The sequence below is a fragment of the Pinus tabuliformis genome, chromosome 4_1 (assembly GCF_031772625.1).
Source record: "Pinus tabuliformis cultivar Carrire ecotype Pingquan chromosome 4_1, CPIR1, whole genome shotgun sequence".
Classification (NCBI taxonomy): domain Eukaryota; kingdom Viridiplantae; phylum Streptophyta; class Pinopsida; order Pinales; family Pinaceae; genus Pinus; species Pinus tabuliformis.
The window spans coordinates 661,993,928-662,011,348 of NC_142303.1; positions in this window are offsets into that span (position 1 = coordinate 661,993,928).

Genomic DNA, 17,421 nt, shown 5'->3' on the forward strand with positions numbered 1-17,421 from the left:
CTAGCTCAGGAACCATTTCTCCCTATGCTTCCTTTGGTTAGCGACTTCAGTAAGGCTCATTGCATTGAAATCAAAGTCAAATTCTATCTCTTTGATCCTTTTCTCCTCCCTCACTTAGTCAAGTCCATTTGTTTGAAGTTCCATCCCAAACCCTTGACCTCGTTTGGGTCCATTAAGGATTCTTTCTGGTCTCGTAACCTTGTCACTCTAATTTCACAAGGATTGCTTAGAAACCCTATTCTTTTAGGACTCTTTGGTCTAGGGTACTTCTTACCGAAAGGTACTCTACAAACCTTAGTCTAGGTCTCCTTTTAGCCCTTCTTGGAGATCCGTTCATCTTGCTTCAAAATCAAGAAATCCCTATCATTAGAGTTGTTTCGCACATGGTTTTGGGCATGATGGTTTTCAACCCATGGTATTTTGTAGATCCGGTCAAAGGGAACTACAATTATGTTCTAATGCACGGTAAATGGACTAGGGTTTATGAATGCTTCGGTATGTATATATATGTGTTGTAACATTGAAAGGAATATAATGAAAAATCAATTTGGTAGTCCGGGTTTTGGGATACAGGGGAAACTCTCTATGTATTTGATTTGTGTTTCTCGCCATTATATATTTTCTGTTTTTAAGAATTTGTTTGCAGGTAATTTATGTACAGGGTTAAAACCTACCAGAGTCTCTCCTTTGAATAGGCTCTTGGAATCACTACCTTTACACCATTTATATATTTCCCCTAGTGATTTCCCTAATAATAAGACTCCTCCCATTGGTGAAAGTATATAAAGAGAAGGGAGATTTAGCTGAGTTGACAGTGGGCTATTGCTCCATTGTTGCCACTTAACCTAGTAGAGTCTTTATAGGAACCCCTCCTAGGACCCCTACTAGTTTGAGTGGTAACATGTTAGCACCATTGTCGCTGACATGAGATGTGTATCTTGTTCCTCATACAACAATATTGAAATATATATTGGTGACTCCGTTGGAGGAACAAAGTTCTAGTTCCTCATTGAAATTTGAAGTCAATGCTTGTAGGGAGAAACAATCATTAGTCCAGGCAATTTTATTCACCCTAGCGACTCCCACATTATCAATATATAAAGATCAATGGCTATCAAAATACTTCATGAATGGTTCCCTGATTTGGATATCACATGGGTCCCAAGATACCCAAATGGCCTGGATTGGAATTTCATGCGGAAAATGTCACAATTTGATGGTGATCCATGTACAACAATTGACCACATAAAAAAACTAATCGAGCATGCTTCCAAGATGAATGTGGTTCATCTAGACAACCTCATTTAATTATTTATTGCCTCTATTGGATATGAACACCGAAGTTGGCTTGATTCATGTGAGCCTCAAAGCATTTCATCCTTTGTCAACTTGATCAACAAATTCATGAAGTATAAGGGGCCAAAATTCCAATCTAATGAAGCTATTGTGAAATCCTAGAGGTAACCCTCCAAAGAGAAGGTATCATTAGTCAAGATGAATAAGTTTGAGAAAACATTGGGAATCTAAATGATGATCAGGAATATGAGTCTTCCCTGGGTCCACATGATGAAAATGATGATAAAGACAATCTTGAGAACACATGTGATGGGGAGAATGAACCTATGGTAAGTGAAGTTTAGGCCAAGGATATTACTCCTGATGATTCTCCCTTTGATAACCTTGGGGAAGGTGATCCCATTAGTCCCTTGGAATTTTGCATTAGGGATTACATCAACATTGAAAAGGAGAAATGGGAAATTGTTGTTCCTCAATTTTATTGTGCTCCCATTTACAACACCAACAAGGAGGATGAAGTTGACATTGGTCTTCTCTTAGGCATAATTTATGATGACATATTGATCGATACCCTTGGGAAGGAGGATCATTATTTTTCCTTGCATGAAAGAGGGCAAGTAGAAGCAATTGATTCCCATTTTATGGAAGACCCTATTTTTTATACTAATGATTATGAAATCGATAGGACCCTCGATGCTACCTCACTTCCTTATGATTCTAGGAGTATATTCGAATCACTTAAGGACCTTTACCTAAATGTTGATGAACCTTTAGAATGTGATTTTGAGGAAAATAATGTTTCTAAATATAATACTTCACCCTCCCCATCGCCTTCCTTTCTTGTTCATCATTTTAAGTCATCCATAAGCGATTCCCTCACCCCTTTTCGTATGATCTCAAAAAACCATGAGCCATTTTACCCTCCTGAGTATAGTATGAAGTAAGAGCCCCTCATTGGTTATATTTTACTTCCTAAAACACACCCTCAGGATTATGAGCACACCATGATTGCCCCTCTCCAATGTGACCATCACATTGAGCAGCATGTTTCTTGCACTCCTTCCTTCCTTTAGTCTTCTTTCCCCTCCCACCATGACCTTGTGGCATCCACAAAGCATAATATTACAAAAAATGACCATGATATGGAGTTCCTGAGTTTGGTCATACATTCATCCATTTTGTGTCTAAAAGAAAGGATCTTGATCTCTAAAAAGGTGTCCTTCCCCTCATCCAAGAATCATTTCTATGTCATATGGATATCATACTTTCCTCCTCCCACCAGCATCATCCTCCATGTGATTGTGTCTATGTTTGATTTGGGTTTTACCAGATGAGTAATAATTTAGGCAAACATATTTATATTGATCTAATGATATGTTGGTTGCACTGGCTCTATGATTACATTTAGAATTTACCTGAAATGATATGCATGTTAGGGCAAGGTGCGTTAAATATTTATTTTCTCATTAGAAATAACATCATATGATATTATCATGCTAGATTAGATGCATTTAGATTAAATTGTTTTCTTGTTGATTTTATTGCCTAATATTAAGTACGGGTGATCATAAGAAATGACAAAAAGATGCTTCCCTATCTGCTTGGTATTTCATATGCGCATGTAACAGGTTTGCAGCCCCAAGAGATTGTTGGTGTTCTCATGACCTCCCCATTCGAGTATGTTTGTGCACTCTTCTGAGATATCATGTCCCAATAGGAGCTAGATGTTACCCACCACATATAGGTAGTATCCATAGGAGATTTTTTTTCTTCTAGATGGTGCTTAACCGACAACGAGAAACCCCTTGTAGCTTCTAGATAGCTCGATGTGCCACTATCTTTGCCACCTGAGCCAACCATATGCTCCCTTGCCCATATGTTATGATCGTATGTTTGAAGTTGGGCCTACAAACCCCGAAGGTATGAATTTTCATTGTGTAGTTGGGTATTTTTGTTACTTATCATGGACACTTTTGGGCGTGGATTGGTCGGGGGAATTGGCAGAAAGAGTGGGCTTGGTTTGTACTCTTGTCTCCTCTATCCAATTTGATGGTTAACCTTGTATCTTAGTCCCATGGGATCTCCTTTATTGGCTATTAACTTTAGGGGTGGCACTACATGGGAAACCTTGATTTTGGTCGTGTGGTCCTACTTCCCAACACCATATACATAACTCCACTTCTTCTCGTTATAACATCGTTCACCATGTTTACCATCTGGGTGCACATCTATCCATTGGGTCCACAAGGAGTTAGCTTCCCCCTCCCCTTGTCCACACTTTGGGTCGGGCCTGGAACGATGCCTTGGAGTTTGATGTAGCTAAAAATAAAAGGAAAAGCATAATTTGGCCACTCTCAACATAAAATTTACCAAAAAATGCAAAAGATGGCTAGAACATACAAATTTAGCATGTGAAAAAAAGCCAAGCATGAGCTCTAACTCTATCATCATGGCCATCACCCGATTCCTAGAGTCCCTCAAAATGACCCCTTACATCATTAAGGAACCCATGATTGTCCAAACCCCTTTTGGGCGATGAACTGCCCCACCTTAAGGGGTTATTCACGGCTATATATTACATATCATGCTCTCATCCCCTGGATCCCCAAGCAGTGATAAAAGAAAAATCAATAAAAGGAAAAAGGCATATGAAGAATGTTGTAAAAAAAAGGTGGGGGTAACGTATGCACCACAATTTCTCCCTCCTACATTTATATACCCAGGCATGGGCTTCCCTTATTTTAGCTACCCTTGTACTGTGGCATGTGGCTTGTAGCCTTCCCCTAATACCCCACTCCTTTCCATCATTATTTCACATACCACCTTCCATTTGATGGATGTACCATGGACATGTCACCCCCTTAGAGGCTTAAGCCACCTAATAGGGTCCTTAGTTAATCTTCTTCTTGAACTTGGAAACACCTGTACGTTTTGAAGCTCATTATGGAAGGGAATGCTACTATGAAATTTCCACTTGGTACAATTATATTTGTAATCTCATTTACTCAATTGCACTAATGTTTGGTTGTACCAGAAGTTGAGGGGATGCATTGGATCTTATACAGGATTGCAGGTGGGTCTTCATTTAGGACTTGGTCTCCCTATATGGGGTCTAAGCCCTTTAGAGGGTCATATTGGCATTTGTAGGGTGAGCGTTGAGAGCCACAGGTCTCCAACATAGAGGAGATGAGTTACAAGAATGTAAGCATCATTTTGAACTAGTTTTTGTTCAGAACAATCCTTTGTTTGAGTTCAAGACAAACTCCCATGAATTGAAAAATGTAACTAGTATCGGTCTTCATAATTGTGTTTGAGTCACAATGTAATGTATTTGTCAAAAAAAGAAAAGTAAAATTGATTATAAAATAAATTGACTTATTAAAGCATGGGTTTCATGCTTGGGTCAATGATTTTTAGGTTAAATCCTCCATTATAGGTTTCTAGGGTTTATGCCAAGAGTCCTTGTCCTTGTCATCATGTAAAAGACCCTTCTTGGGATTTATCTATTAAGAAAGAGATTTATTTCAATGTAAATTAGGTCATTTAGGCCTCCTCCACCAAGTCAACCTCATCCAGGGACTTCAAGCTCATGGAAGTAGTATAAATAGAGGGAGCTTGATTCATTTGGAGACACACTCACTCAAGTTTGATCTGCAGTAGCTGGAAGCAGTAAAAGGGTGTAAAATTCAAGGAAGAAGGAGGAAATACTAGTGAAGGAGCAAGAAGTCTTTATCAATAAAAAAAGTCAATTTTTTTCTCGTTGTCTCACAAATGCAAAGGAGCTAAAGTTGTAGGAGGGCCAAAGTTGGAGACTTGAAGTTAGGCTGAAATTCTAAAGCAGTAAGGCCAAAATTCTGCCTTTGATACAATGTTGTTGTAGTTGATATTTGAATTTTTGAAGGACAGTTTGAGGGCTGACTTGTTGGAGGAGGAAGGTTATTTGTCTAGTCCAAGGTCTTGCTCTATCCTAATTTAAATTTGTTAGTGGAAGTGTTTGACTGGGTTTTCCCCTATAGAGGGGTTTTATCCCTGGCTAAGTGCCTACATCTAGTGTTGTTGATCTTCATGTTCTGATTTTGTGATTGCTTGATGAAAATAAAATAAAAGAAGAACATAAAAAGTCAATAAGACTATTATAACATCACAAGTAATTATCAACATAAGATAATATTTCTACCTTTCTTATTTTCTAACATGGAATGAGAGCTAAGGTGAAGGAGGAAAGAAAAAGGAAGCTTGAAGGTCTATTGAAAGAAGGGGTTAAGGAGGAAGGAACAAAAGAAGATCATCGAGGAAAGGATCATATAATAAGAAAAGCCTACTATCTATATCAAGTGAAGGAGATAATATAAATTATATGGAAACATCAATGAAGATAGAAAATAAGATAGAAGGAGCCTCCAACTATAGGACATGGAAGAAGACGATATATCTTATTCTTGCTAAGGATAAAGATTTGGATTTTATTTGATGAAAAGTTAAGAATCCTACAGATGATGCAGGAAAGGAGAAGTACCTAGAAACCAACATCTTGGCCATGAATCTAATAGTATATGGACTGAAGGAAAATCTAATCCCATATATTTCCAATATAGATTCTGCACAAGAAATGTATGAAGCCCTCTCAAAGTTATTTACCATTAAGAACATTGGTCATATAATAATAATAATAAAGATGATGAAATATGATATTGCTTCATCATATTTTGTAAGGATATCTAGAATAAGAGATGAACTCCAGGATATTGATGAAGTTGTGATATAGAAAGAACTCGTGATTGCTACACTTCTAGGTCTACCAAAATATTGGAGCTCTTTTGCATTAGGAATTAGCAATTGGAAGGCACACCAACCATTGAACAAATGTGGAATTTGTGCAGTCAAGAAGAAGCCCACATATCATTAGTAAGTGAAAAAAAGGAGGATGAAGAAAACAACACTTCAAATGCCTACTTTCCTCATCATAAAAGGAAGGGTGTTTACAAAAAGTTCAAAGGACCAAAGAAGAATGTTTATATATCAAATATTGAATGCTACAATTGTCATAAGATGGGACACTACAAAAGTCAATGTCCTAAAATTCAAGGAATAAGAAGAGAGAAAGAGAACATGCAATTTTTGCCAATGAGGCTCAACCTAAGAAGAACAAGATATAAGAATCTGACGTCAAATACTTATACTATTGAGTCTTCTCTTACATATCCTTCTAATTCTACTAATTTAAGTTTTGCAATGTTTTCTTTTATGTTTTGATTTCTAGAGTTTGTAGATCTAATATATCTTGTTAGAACTTGTTGGATTGTTTAAGTTGTAGGTATCCCTAAAAAAGACTAGATTAAAATGGAGACTTCACCATTTTACCAAAAGATAAATATATTATTCTTTGTTTCATCTTTCATGTTTGGTTTCCTCCTCACATCAAAATTGTTTGTATTATATACTCAAACATTTTTCTTTATTTTTTACTTGGTGGGAAAGCTTGCAGAATACACAAAGGTTATGGAGGAAAATTCAAAGGATAGACTTGAGTCATGAAAGAATTTTTTTTGCAAAGGAATCCCTTCAAAATGATACTCTACAAGTTTTGTTAAAGAAAAACTCAAGGTATTCCATAGACTACAAGATTTGTTGCAAGGTTTTCTTCATACAAAAGGTATGATCATTATTCTTTTGAAATTTTCTTTACACTACTAACATCTTTATGTCTAAGGTTTTGAATCATAAAGATTCTTGTTAGGGTGATTAATCATTAGATTAAATCTACCCCCATTATTCAATCTCTTGTCATTTTATTATTGTTTTGAAACCTTAACCTTTAGGGTTCACTGTAAAACCCTATCCTCTTGTTGCTAAGGGTATGGAAATGTTAATAATGAAACCCTAGTCTACTTAAGGGTTATTGATAAAGTCTAGAACATATGATGAAATCCTATTCTTTTGAAGTTTATGATTTTGATAAATGTCGTGGTAAAAACCTTAGTCCTTTAGGGTTTGCTTCTAATGTCTAGGTTATATAATGAAACCCTAGATTTTTAGGGTTTGGTGGATTAAGGTTTATGAACAAAACCCTTATAATAGCTAAAGTAAGATCCTAGGAATGAATCCCTAGGTGTATATTCTTCTGTATGATCAAAACCCTTTGCCTGCTTAAAATTGTTGTATATCTACCTTGGATGTTTCGATGTTTGTATATTGGGTTTACATAGTAGATATTGATATTAAATGCTAGTGCATGATAATGAAATCCTAGATATGTATATGCAAGTATGCTAAGTTGATTGTTGATTAATGAAATATAGGGTTTGTAACAAAACCCTAGTAGAATATGTTATGAACTCTAGTACATAATATTGAAGCCGTAGATGTATATTGTTATGATTGGATTGATCTATTGATTAAATTGTTGAGTCCTTCCCGGTCGACATAACCTTCCCCAAACGACTTCCTCTGGTTCAATTCCAGTGAGGAGAGCTTTCCTTGGTTCTTCCTTTGGAATGGTCACTATCACTGAAAGGCTAGGATGTGTTTTTCATTGTCTTAGACTTGTCACTTGAAGACTCTCTTGTCTCTTCCTTTCTGACATAGCCCAATCCTGCATATTGAGGTAATTCCCCCACTTGGATGGGATTCACAATTCCTTGGGCCATTAACACCTAGGCCCTTCCCTTAATACCCCATATTCTTCATTAGCTTCAAACCAATGCCTGTAGTGTGATTTTCAAAAGCACCAAAATAATCATCATAATCAGAACATGAAACTAAAGAATTACTGACACTTTTTACATCAATTGTCGATTTTGGACTGGGTGATGATGGCTTTGATAAGCCTTTGCTGCACTTCAACTTTTCCAATGCCTCTTCTATGGCTTGTAGCTGAAGTTGCAAGCCCTGTTGAGTTTGGTAGCTTAGGAGGTACTCCAATCCTTAGTGTTCGGTATTTTGGAGGAAGGGGCGCCACAAAAGTGGTTTATGTGCTTAGAACTCAAGGTGTGTGCTTTGCACCCAATATTATGGGTGTGAAGCCACAAGGAGTTTCATTTATTTGAAAATTAGAGGATGTAGGGGACACTTAGAGCATTAAGAGATGTCAAGTAGCTTTGGAGTTATTAATTTATTTTAATGTTGGTGAGTTTGCACAAAGAAAGAGTCAATTCGACTAGGGTAAAAGTAGCCTTTGACCAGTTTGTTGGCACCCATGGATTAGCATATAAATATAAGGTATGATGAGGCTCATTTGGCATCCAAGGTGCAACAAAACATAAGGAGTTTACCTCTGAATTGGACACAGGGATTTGCAGCTCAACAAAAGGAGTAAAATAAGACTTTGTATAGGGTTATTGTCTGTGTTTATTGGGAATATTCAAATCAGGTGAAGGGCTGAGTATTTGAGAGAGTTTTGGGATGATTTATGTGCCAATTTTATGGTGTTATTTCTCTAAAATTAGGTTGAGTCCTATTGTTGTATAGGAAAGAAGGTTGAGCCTATAATTCAGTCTTGGACAGGGTCATAAGGTCTAAAATAGGTGTTGGAAGAGGCCTACCAATTAGTAAAGGGAAGGAACTTGGTGAAGAAGAAATGCCACAACTCTAGAAAGGATTTTTGTAGCAGATTTGGGGGGTTGATGTGCATTGCAGGTGTGCCCTAACTAGGCCAAGTTCCAACATCAGAGTCACAATTCCATGAAGTTGTGTAATTTGGTATTCTCAAGTTGCTTTGTTGTTGGTCGATAGGTCCAGATTGGATAGATTGGTATTGGACAATTGTGGACTATTGGAGGGCAGTGAGAAAGTGGTCCAAGAATGTCCTAAGTGTAGAAATAGGAAGGAATATAGGTCTGATACAGGTGGTCTAGAGGAGAAACGTTCAAGGTTCGATCAACTAAGAAGAGCAAAGTAACCAACCCGAATTCAATATGAAAAGAAGGACCTTTGACAGTGATAGGTGGCAACCCTGAGACCAAGGCTTCCAAGACTAGTAACTCAACCCAAGATGTTACAGGGCTTCTAGAAAATTTGTACAACGAGGGCTTCCAAGACTAGTAACTCAACCCAAGCTAAGGAAACATGAGAACCAACCAAAAATAAATAATGAAAGTAAACCCACAAGTACCATGGCTATCTAGAAAATGGAAAGGCTAGGCAATCCACTCTCAATCCCAACCATCCTCCATGGCAATGATAAATCACAACCAAGAAACCACATGCATGTGCCATGCATGCCAAAACTAGTGAAGGAAATATACATGCAACTTAGTACCTGCAAGCAAATCTGATGTAGTTGATGATCCCAATGCCTTCTTGTGCTTTCCTTCTCTTCCTTTGCCTTCTTGCTCCAAGAATACAAATATGCCACACCCTCCAAGAGTGCTCCAAGCAAACTCTAAGTCTCCAAGAGTATGAGAGAGAGAGAGAGAGAGCTCCAACACTAGACTGACCAAGTCTTGTCCACTGATCCTCATAAGCCTTTTTATTAATGAGGCCTCTATTTTCTTCATTTTCCATTATTTTCCTTCAATTTCTTCCTCACATGCAACCTGTGACCTTTCACCTTCCTTTTCTCGTAATTTCCATTATTTTCATAAATAAAATTCTAATAAATGCCTCATGCCTTTCCAAAGTATTTGCCATTGCCTTTGCCAATTTCCTTAGCCATAATAAACCGAATCAACACCCATTAGGATGTTTCCCCCACCATTCGGCTTGGAATACGTGTCTCATCACCGTGGCCTTATATATTTTTACATGGATTTCTAACTAGGGCTATTACAAGTTCGGGGGCAATGCCCACAAAAACAAATTTTAGAGAAAATTTGCCTTGTAAAATATTGTAATTTCGTAGTCAATTTTGGTTGTTCATTAGACGGAAGATATGATGGTAGAAGTTAAGTTGATTTAGGGATTTTTTCGTTAGAAGGCAACCCTCATTTTATATTAGGGAATTGTATTGTGGATATGCATTATTCTATGTGAGGAAAATAGAGGATACAATTTGAGAGGGAAGATAAAGTTACAATGTATTTGTTGTAGGTTGTATCCCTTCACTTTGCCGGATAATATAAAATGAAGGACTAGTTATTTCTCCATGGATGTAAACCAAATTGGGTGAACCACATATATCCATGTCTATCTTGCTTTATTGTTTTCTATGTTTGTGTTCCAACAATATTTTATGTGTTCCACTTCTTTGTTATTTCAATTTTAACAGAGGGTTGATAATATAGATTTAATTAAAATGAACCTGCCTAAAAGGTTTAATCAATGCATTCCCCATTGTTGAAGAGTCCTCTTCATTTTGTCTATAGTCTTTGGCTAGACCTCAGTCTTCATATTTTTCTTGGAGATTATCATTCCCAAATATTTGAAATGTGTCCACTCCAATTTTCAAGGAACCTCGAATATTTGTGAGATGTGTTGGAGGATTATAGAGGAGTATTCCAACCATAAATGCTGCTCTTTAGCATGTTGAGTAGTCCTCCTAGTGCTTCAAGGAACTCATCCAAGGTGGTTTTGGATCTTCTATCCACAATGGGAGAAGCTCATCCTATTAATAAGGTGTCTTCAGCAAACTGAGAACATTTCATACTCTTTACTCCTTTGTTGTACAACATGAGTTGGGAGCTAGTCGTAGGGACATGTAGAGTCCCTTAGGACAAGAAGAAATAACAAATGGGGTAGATGGGAGAAAATCCTGAAAGAGATATAAAATTCCAAGTGAACATACAATGAAATGAGGTACTATACTAGATATTCCAGAGAAGAGGACCAACACCCATGAGCAGCAGCTTGAAGACACTCATAAAAGGCATTATCATCATCATCATCATAGAATAAGGGAAAAAGAATATGTACTAGAGGAATTTAAGAAATTTAAGCCTCCTACATTTGATCATGAGGTAAAGGAAGCATAAGATGTTGAATCATGGTTGTTGGGGATGAAAATGTTCTTCATAATTCATAATTTCTTTAAGAATATGAAAGCAAGGGTGGCAACCTTCAACTTGAAAGGCAAGGTCGATATCTAGTGGGAGAATCTAAATAATGTATAGGGCATAAGAAAAGAGGAGTTATCATGGAAAGAATTTGAGGAACAATTTAGGGATAAATACCTATCTGAAATTTATTTTGACAACAAGGCAAAGAAGTTCTATGAACTCAAAATGGGGCAGATGTTTGATGATAGTATGTCACTAAATTCCTAGAGCTACTTCTGTATATTCCCTACCTAAAGGAAGAAAAGGTAAAATTCCAAATATTTATCAGTGGTTTACCACAGTCCTTCAAATATAGGATTGAATTTGATGAGTCGCATACCTTGGAGGACGTAGTCATAAATCTAAAGCACAGTTACGAACAATCTAGGTACAAGCCAGAGCTTCAAACCGATCTAAATGAAAAATGAAATTTTGGAACTAGAGGAAAAAGGTAAGGAAATTCACGACATCAGCCTGGGAAGAAAGTAAGAAGCTTCACCACCAACAAAGATAAAACTCAACAGAAGTTCAACACAACTTATGAATGCTTCTTTAATTAGGCTAATGAAGGGTATGGGTCTCAAAAGAAGCTCATAGTATGTTGGAAATGTTGGGAGAACCATTTGTGTAGAGACTACCCCTAGATACAAAAAAAATCAACTGGGACTGCACATTGTACAAGAAGCACAGACAATGGAGGACGTAGCTCGAAACATGCCTAGGACCTAAGAAGTTGTGGAAATAGGCACGTTGGTCAGCTAGCATCAAATCACATGGTATGTGATTTGGCAGCCACGTGGGCGCCATGTGGTAGGTTAAGTTGACGTGGCTCAATATGATTGACCAAGACTTTAATCGACCATATCTCTCAATCTAACAGTCGGATTTTAATAAGTCTTATATCACTAGAAAGGTATTGATGATACAAACACAATGATGCTATCTATTTTACGTTTTCAATAAGTCATAAAAGACTGAAAAATTTACACCCCATTTCCATAATAGGACATTGGAGGCCAGGTTAGTTCAGTAATTGCTTCCTACTAACTTTGCTCGGGGTTGGGGTTAGAAGGGGATATGGTACCCCCCCACCCCCTATTGTTTTAGGTGTATACACCATTAATTGTTGGAACATCTATGGTATACATGTCTCTTATGGTATCCTAGAAGAGGGCAAAGTCACTATCCAATTTATGAATCCCTCCCTTTTTTCCTCCAAAGGTACAATCAAATTGAAATCACCTGCTATGATGCAGGGTTCATTAATGCATAGTTTGTGGCTATGAGCTACAATATCCAAAAAAAAAAAATGTGAGGTGTTGTGTTCTAGTCTTGGAACTCTATGTCGTTGGGATTCAATAGGATTGATAATTCCCCTGCTAATCCAATGGCATCTAGAAATCAAACTTGGCATCCCTTCCAGATTAACAAATAGAGGGTTTCCATGTCTTCACTAGTGCATTTTATTTCCTATAAGATTACAATGTTGGGATTTTCCTTTTAAATACAACTTTTAAGGAGAGGAGTGAAGAGAATGTCTCTGAAAGCAAATGAACCTTACTCGAGTGAGCCAAGAAGTTTCTCGCTTGTTGAATGAGTTCTTTGTTGATTTTTATAGTGCAATAGATACAAGCACAATATTTATGAAAACTAGTAATTACTTCTATAATGTTTATGTTCTTTTAATTTTTCCAATATATCGTTAAGTAATTATACATATGAAGACTCAATACTGGTTGTTGAGGGTGGGAGAGCTCGAGACGATTTGGGGGGCGACGCGGCGGAGAACCTAGGTTTTCCTCGGCCTTGATATTTGCCTGAGCCTGCGGCGGCGGGGCATCCGCTGGTGGGGGTCCTGGGGGCCTTCCGGCTGCCATCAGGTGCCTTTGCTTCTTCGTCGGGTGGCCAGCATCTTCATTGTTTTCGATGCAGGGCCGCGCTGCTTCGGGTGGGCGGTTTCGATTGGTTCGGCTTCGGCTCTATTTCCTTGCGCTGTGACTGACTTCAACTTCCTCTGCGGGACTCGTGCCTCGACTGGTGTTCCCGGGGCGGCTGTCTGCACGAATCCTCTGCTCATTATCGGCGGTGTTCCGGAGTATTTCTTAGTGTTTTAAGCAGCGCGGAGGCGGCGTTTCTTCTCTGTTTCATCGGCGGCTTTCTGCACCTCCAGACCCTCTGTCTTGGCGGCTACAACTTGGTTTTTGGCCCTTGCACTGTGCTGTGCCGCCGAACGGGGACTGGGGTTTCGGTCCTTCTGACTTTTTTCATGGGGGCGAGGTGGCTGGCCTAGTCGCCTCTGCCCCCGGAACCGGCCCGCCTCGGCTCTGATTGGGAGACTCCCTTGCTGTTGCGTGGTTTTTTTTTGGTTTTTCGCACGCTACCAAAGCAGCTATGGCGAGTGTTGGGATTCGTGCCGCTTTTCTATGGCTGTTGCTGGATAGCTTCTCTTCTGACTTCTATGGATTTTGGGTGGTTTGCATATACTGCTCATTCCATAGGAGCTTTCGTATGTTTACTGTATACTTTCTGTTATTTATTTAGCTTGTATGGGTAGGGTTTCACCCCTGTTGGGGTTTACATACCCACTATCTGACCCTGTTTCTGGAGGCCCTGTCTGAGGGCTGTATCTGCATACTTCCCAGAAGTATTGGTTATTGTAAGTGGTTTTTTACCACACTACAGCATATGCTTTGGCATCTACAACATGTAATCTCTATTATCTTCTTTTTAATAGAAATTACGAACTCTATTTTCCTCGGAAAAAAGTAATTATACATATGAAATTAAACCATAAAATAGTGGGACAATAAATATCACGATGCACAAAGAAAGTAAAATATTTAGCTTGGGAAAACCCACTTCTGGGAATATCCCAACAACTTTTTCAATAGATAAATTCTTTTTTTAAACAAGAGACACACTTAGACTTCTAGTCAACAACTAGGTCAAATTGAAGTTCAACAATTCTATGGTCAAACCTAGTCAATACCTTCCAAGTCAAGCCTTCGATATGATCCAATGAGTCGGCCTTATTGTTTTGCTCGAGGCCAAATTTCGGCCTCGCAACCCACTCATAATTTTGGCCCTGCAATCTGCCTAAAAAAAAATTGCCTTACAATTGCAACTGCCCAAGAAAATATGCAAATTGGAGAGAGATATTTCCTCCACAGTCCTCCTTAACTAGGGGGTAATTAATAGTGATTGTCTTGGATGTTCTCAAGCTGACAAATTTCTCTATGAAAAGGTTATAACCAATTATCATCATCATCAACCTAGTCAACAATTCTGATATAAGGAAAATCATCAGCCACAATTGGTCGCTACCACTGACCCATAATCTTGGTCAGTACTCTTGACATATGGCACAACATTTAGCATCAACTAGTCATCATAACTTCGGTCAGTACCACCAACCCATAATCTTGGTTGGTACTCCTAACCTAGATTAGTCTTGGTTCACCAACCCAGTCAATCCCTTTGACTTGTGGTGAAACTCTAAAGACCATACTCTACATGAGAAATTGGTCCCGATGCTAAATGAGCTCCTCATCCTATCCAGAGAAACTGAGCCTGATATTTAAAGCCACACACCCAACTGAGTGATTATGGGCTTCTAGGAACATTCTCCCCAACTGGTCAACATCTTTGACATAGAGAGAACGATTTTCCTTTATTGAACCATTCTCCCCAACTAGTCAAAATATTTGACACAGGGAGAATGACCATCCATGATGCTATCATATCAACGCTGCCTCTTAATGAGAGAGGAAATGTCCACAAGCCCAAGCTTGTCCCTTTAGTTTATTCCTCGTTTTCCATTCTTTCCTACACATTTCTAAGTTCTTTTTTAATGTCATTTTTCTCCTGCATTGGCTCTCTATAAATCGATTTTGCCAAGCATTTTTAAGTTGGTTTAATGAGCTTCAACTTTGTCTTCCATACATAGTCAGGAGATCCATTAATTTTAGGCTGCTAAGGAAGATGTATTAGATGTTTGGCCTTTTCATTGATGGATCAAAGGGGATTATATCAAAATGTTAGTGGTCCCAGATTTATGCTTTCACCAAAACTTAAGATAACAGGCTTATGATCACATGCAACTGCTAAAATGTTTTTAGACGAATTCGTTCCAACACCTATGATGAAGCTTGCATATATTAAGAATTGGTCCAACCTTTCCTTTATATTTCCTAGCCCTATTTCACTGTTGCTCAAAGTAAACTTTCCATTCTTCAATTTAATATCCATTAAGTTGTGTTAGGCTATTATGGCCTCAAACTTATCCCTGCTTGGATTTGGAAGAAATAAACCACCTTGATTTTCCCTAATGTTCATTACTAAATCGATATCACCACCTAATATGACATGTTCATTGCCTTTTACTTCTAGTTTGGTTGCTAGTGAGCTCCAACATTAGTCTTTGTATTCGTAATGTACAGGGGCATAAATGTTATATATTGTGAGGCCTTTCCTAGTGTCTTTATTATGAAAATTGGCATTGATCCAATCTTGATCCCTGTAAATACCTTATAGATCCATGATTTTTTGGTTCCAAATAGTGAAAACACCTCCTAATGCTCCTCTTACACTAATTGTTGCTTCTTTGAAGTTCCTTTTTATGTTAACTATCAATGTCATTTCTTCCTTGCTAAGCTTGGCATCCTAGAGTAGAATGATTACCGAGATTTCTGATATGATTAGGTATTTTAATACATTTGTTTTCGATGCATTCCCAAGACCTCTACAATTCCAGGAAACAAAATTCATAATTTACCTTGTGAGGGGGTAGCAGAGCCCTTACCACTCCTTGCCTGGGTTTGTATTTCCTTCATTATTGTTCCTTTGTCTAAATATGTGTCCATTTGTTTTTAAACTCTTATTTCCATATAATTTTGTGTTGCTTCATCTTACATCTCTTTGTTTGACTTTCTTCCATATTTCTTTTGAATCATTTTTGGAGATGCCAAACCCTCTTTAGCTTTAGTACTAGTTATAATACCTGCAAAGGAGGTCGCAAAAAGATTTGAAGGTGCACAAACTGATTAAGTTGGGAGGCTGGAAGGATTTATAGGAGCGAGATCAAATTTTGGAGGATTTGATAATAGAGGGGAGGATGAGATAATGGAATGGTCTAAATCAACAGAGTGAATATTATGTTGGATCGCATTAGGTTGATCTATGAGGGCCTCCTCCTCTTCATGCTCATGAGTGGTAGCATGGGGCTCATTTTGTTCTAGATCAGTGTGCATATTGGCCAGGGATTCAATGGAGTTGATGGAAGAGGATTGAGAGATCCAATTTTGAGGTAAGGGATTGACTAGTGGAGGGTAAGCGAACAGATGGAGAGGACCTGACATAAGTATGCATGGATTGTTTATAGGATTTGTTGGTATTATTGGAACTTTTGCATTTGATAGTTCCCAATATGCTTCTTGAGCCCCTTGTGATTCCTCTAATTATTGCTTTGGGAAATTGTTAGTAAAATTATTGTATTCATGACATACCTTACATTTGAATGGAAGTTTTTCATAGTCTATATACTGGATATGCGTCCAACATTCTACTTTAATATTCACTACCTCTGGTAACCCTTTGGCTAAAATCGACTTCTACGCAGACCCATGTGCATGCCATGTGAATTCTCCTTTGGTTCACTTCTATCAATGTACTTTCCAATTGCATTGCTAAGGGCTCTTACTGAATCATCTCCCCAACAATGAAGAGGGAGTTGGGGAACGCGAACCCAAACCAGGACTGCACTAGGTATGTTAAGTTCAGGATCGAAGTCTAGAGTCCATCGATTTAAATAAATGCCCCTTGAATCCATGAAGTATGGTCCGTTGCTGTAAAGATCGAATCATGATCTTCTTCGAACTTGAAGTAAGAGGTGAAATAACCTCTGCCACATAATTAAACTAAGATTTGGCCTTGAATTTTTGGAGCCCAATTGCCCTTTATCCATTTATGCATTGTTTTTTACAAGGCCAGAATCTCATGAAATGTCTAACCAATCCTTGTTTAGCAAGAGAGAGGGCTAGTTTGCGAGGAATTGTGGGAGGCAGATATATCTTAGGAATTGAATCTAGTCTCTTAACGAACATGGAAACTGAAGGGCGCTCCCGTGGAGGTCCAAGTGCGGTGATGAAGTTAAAGA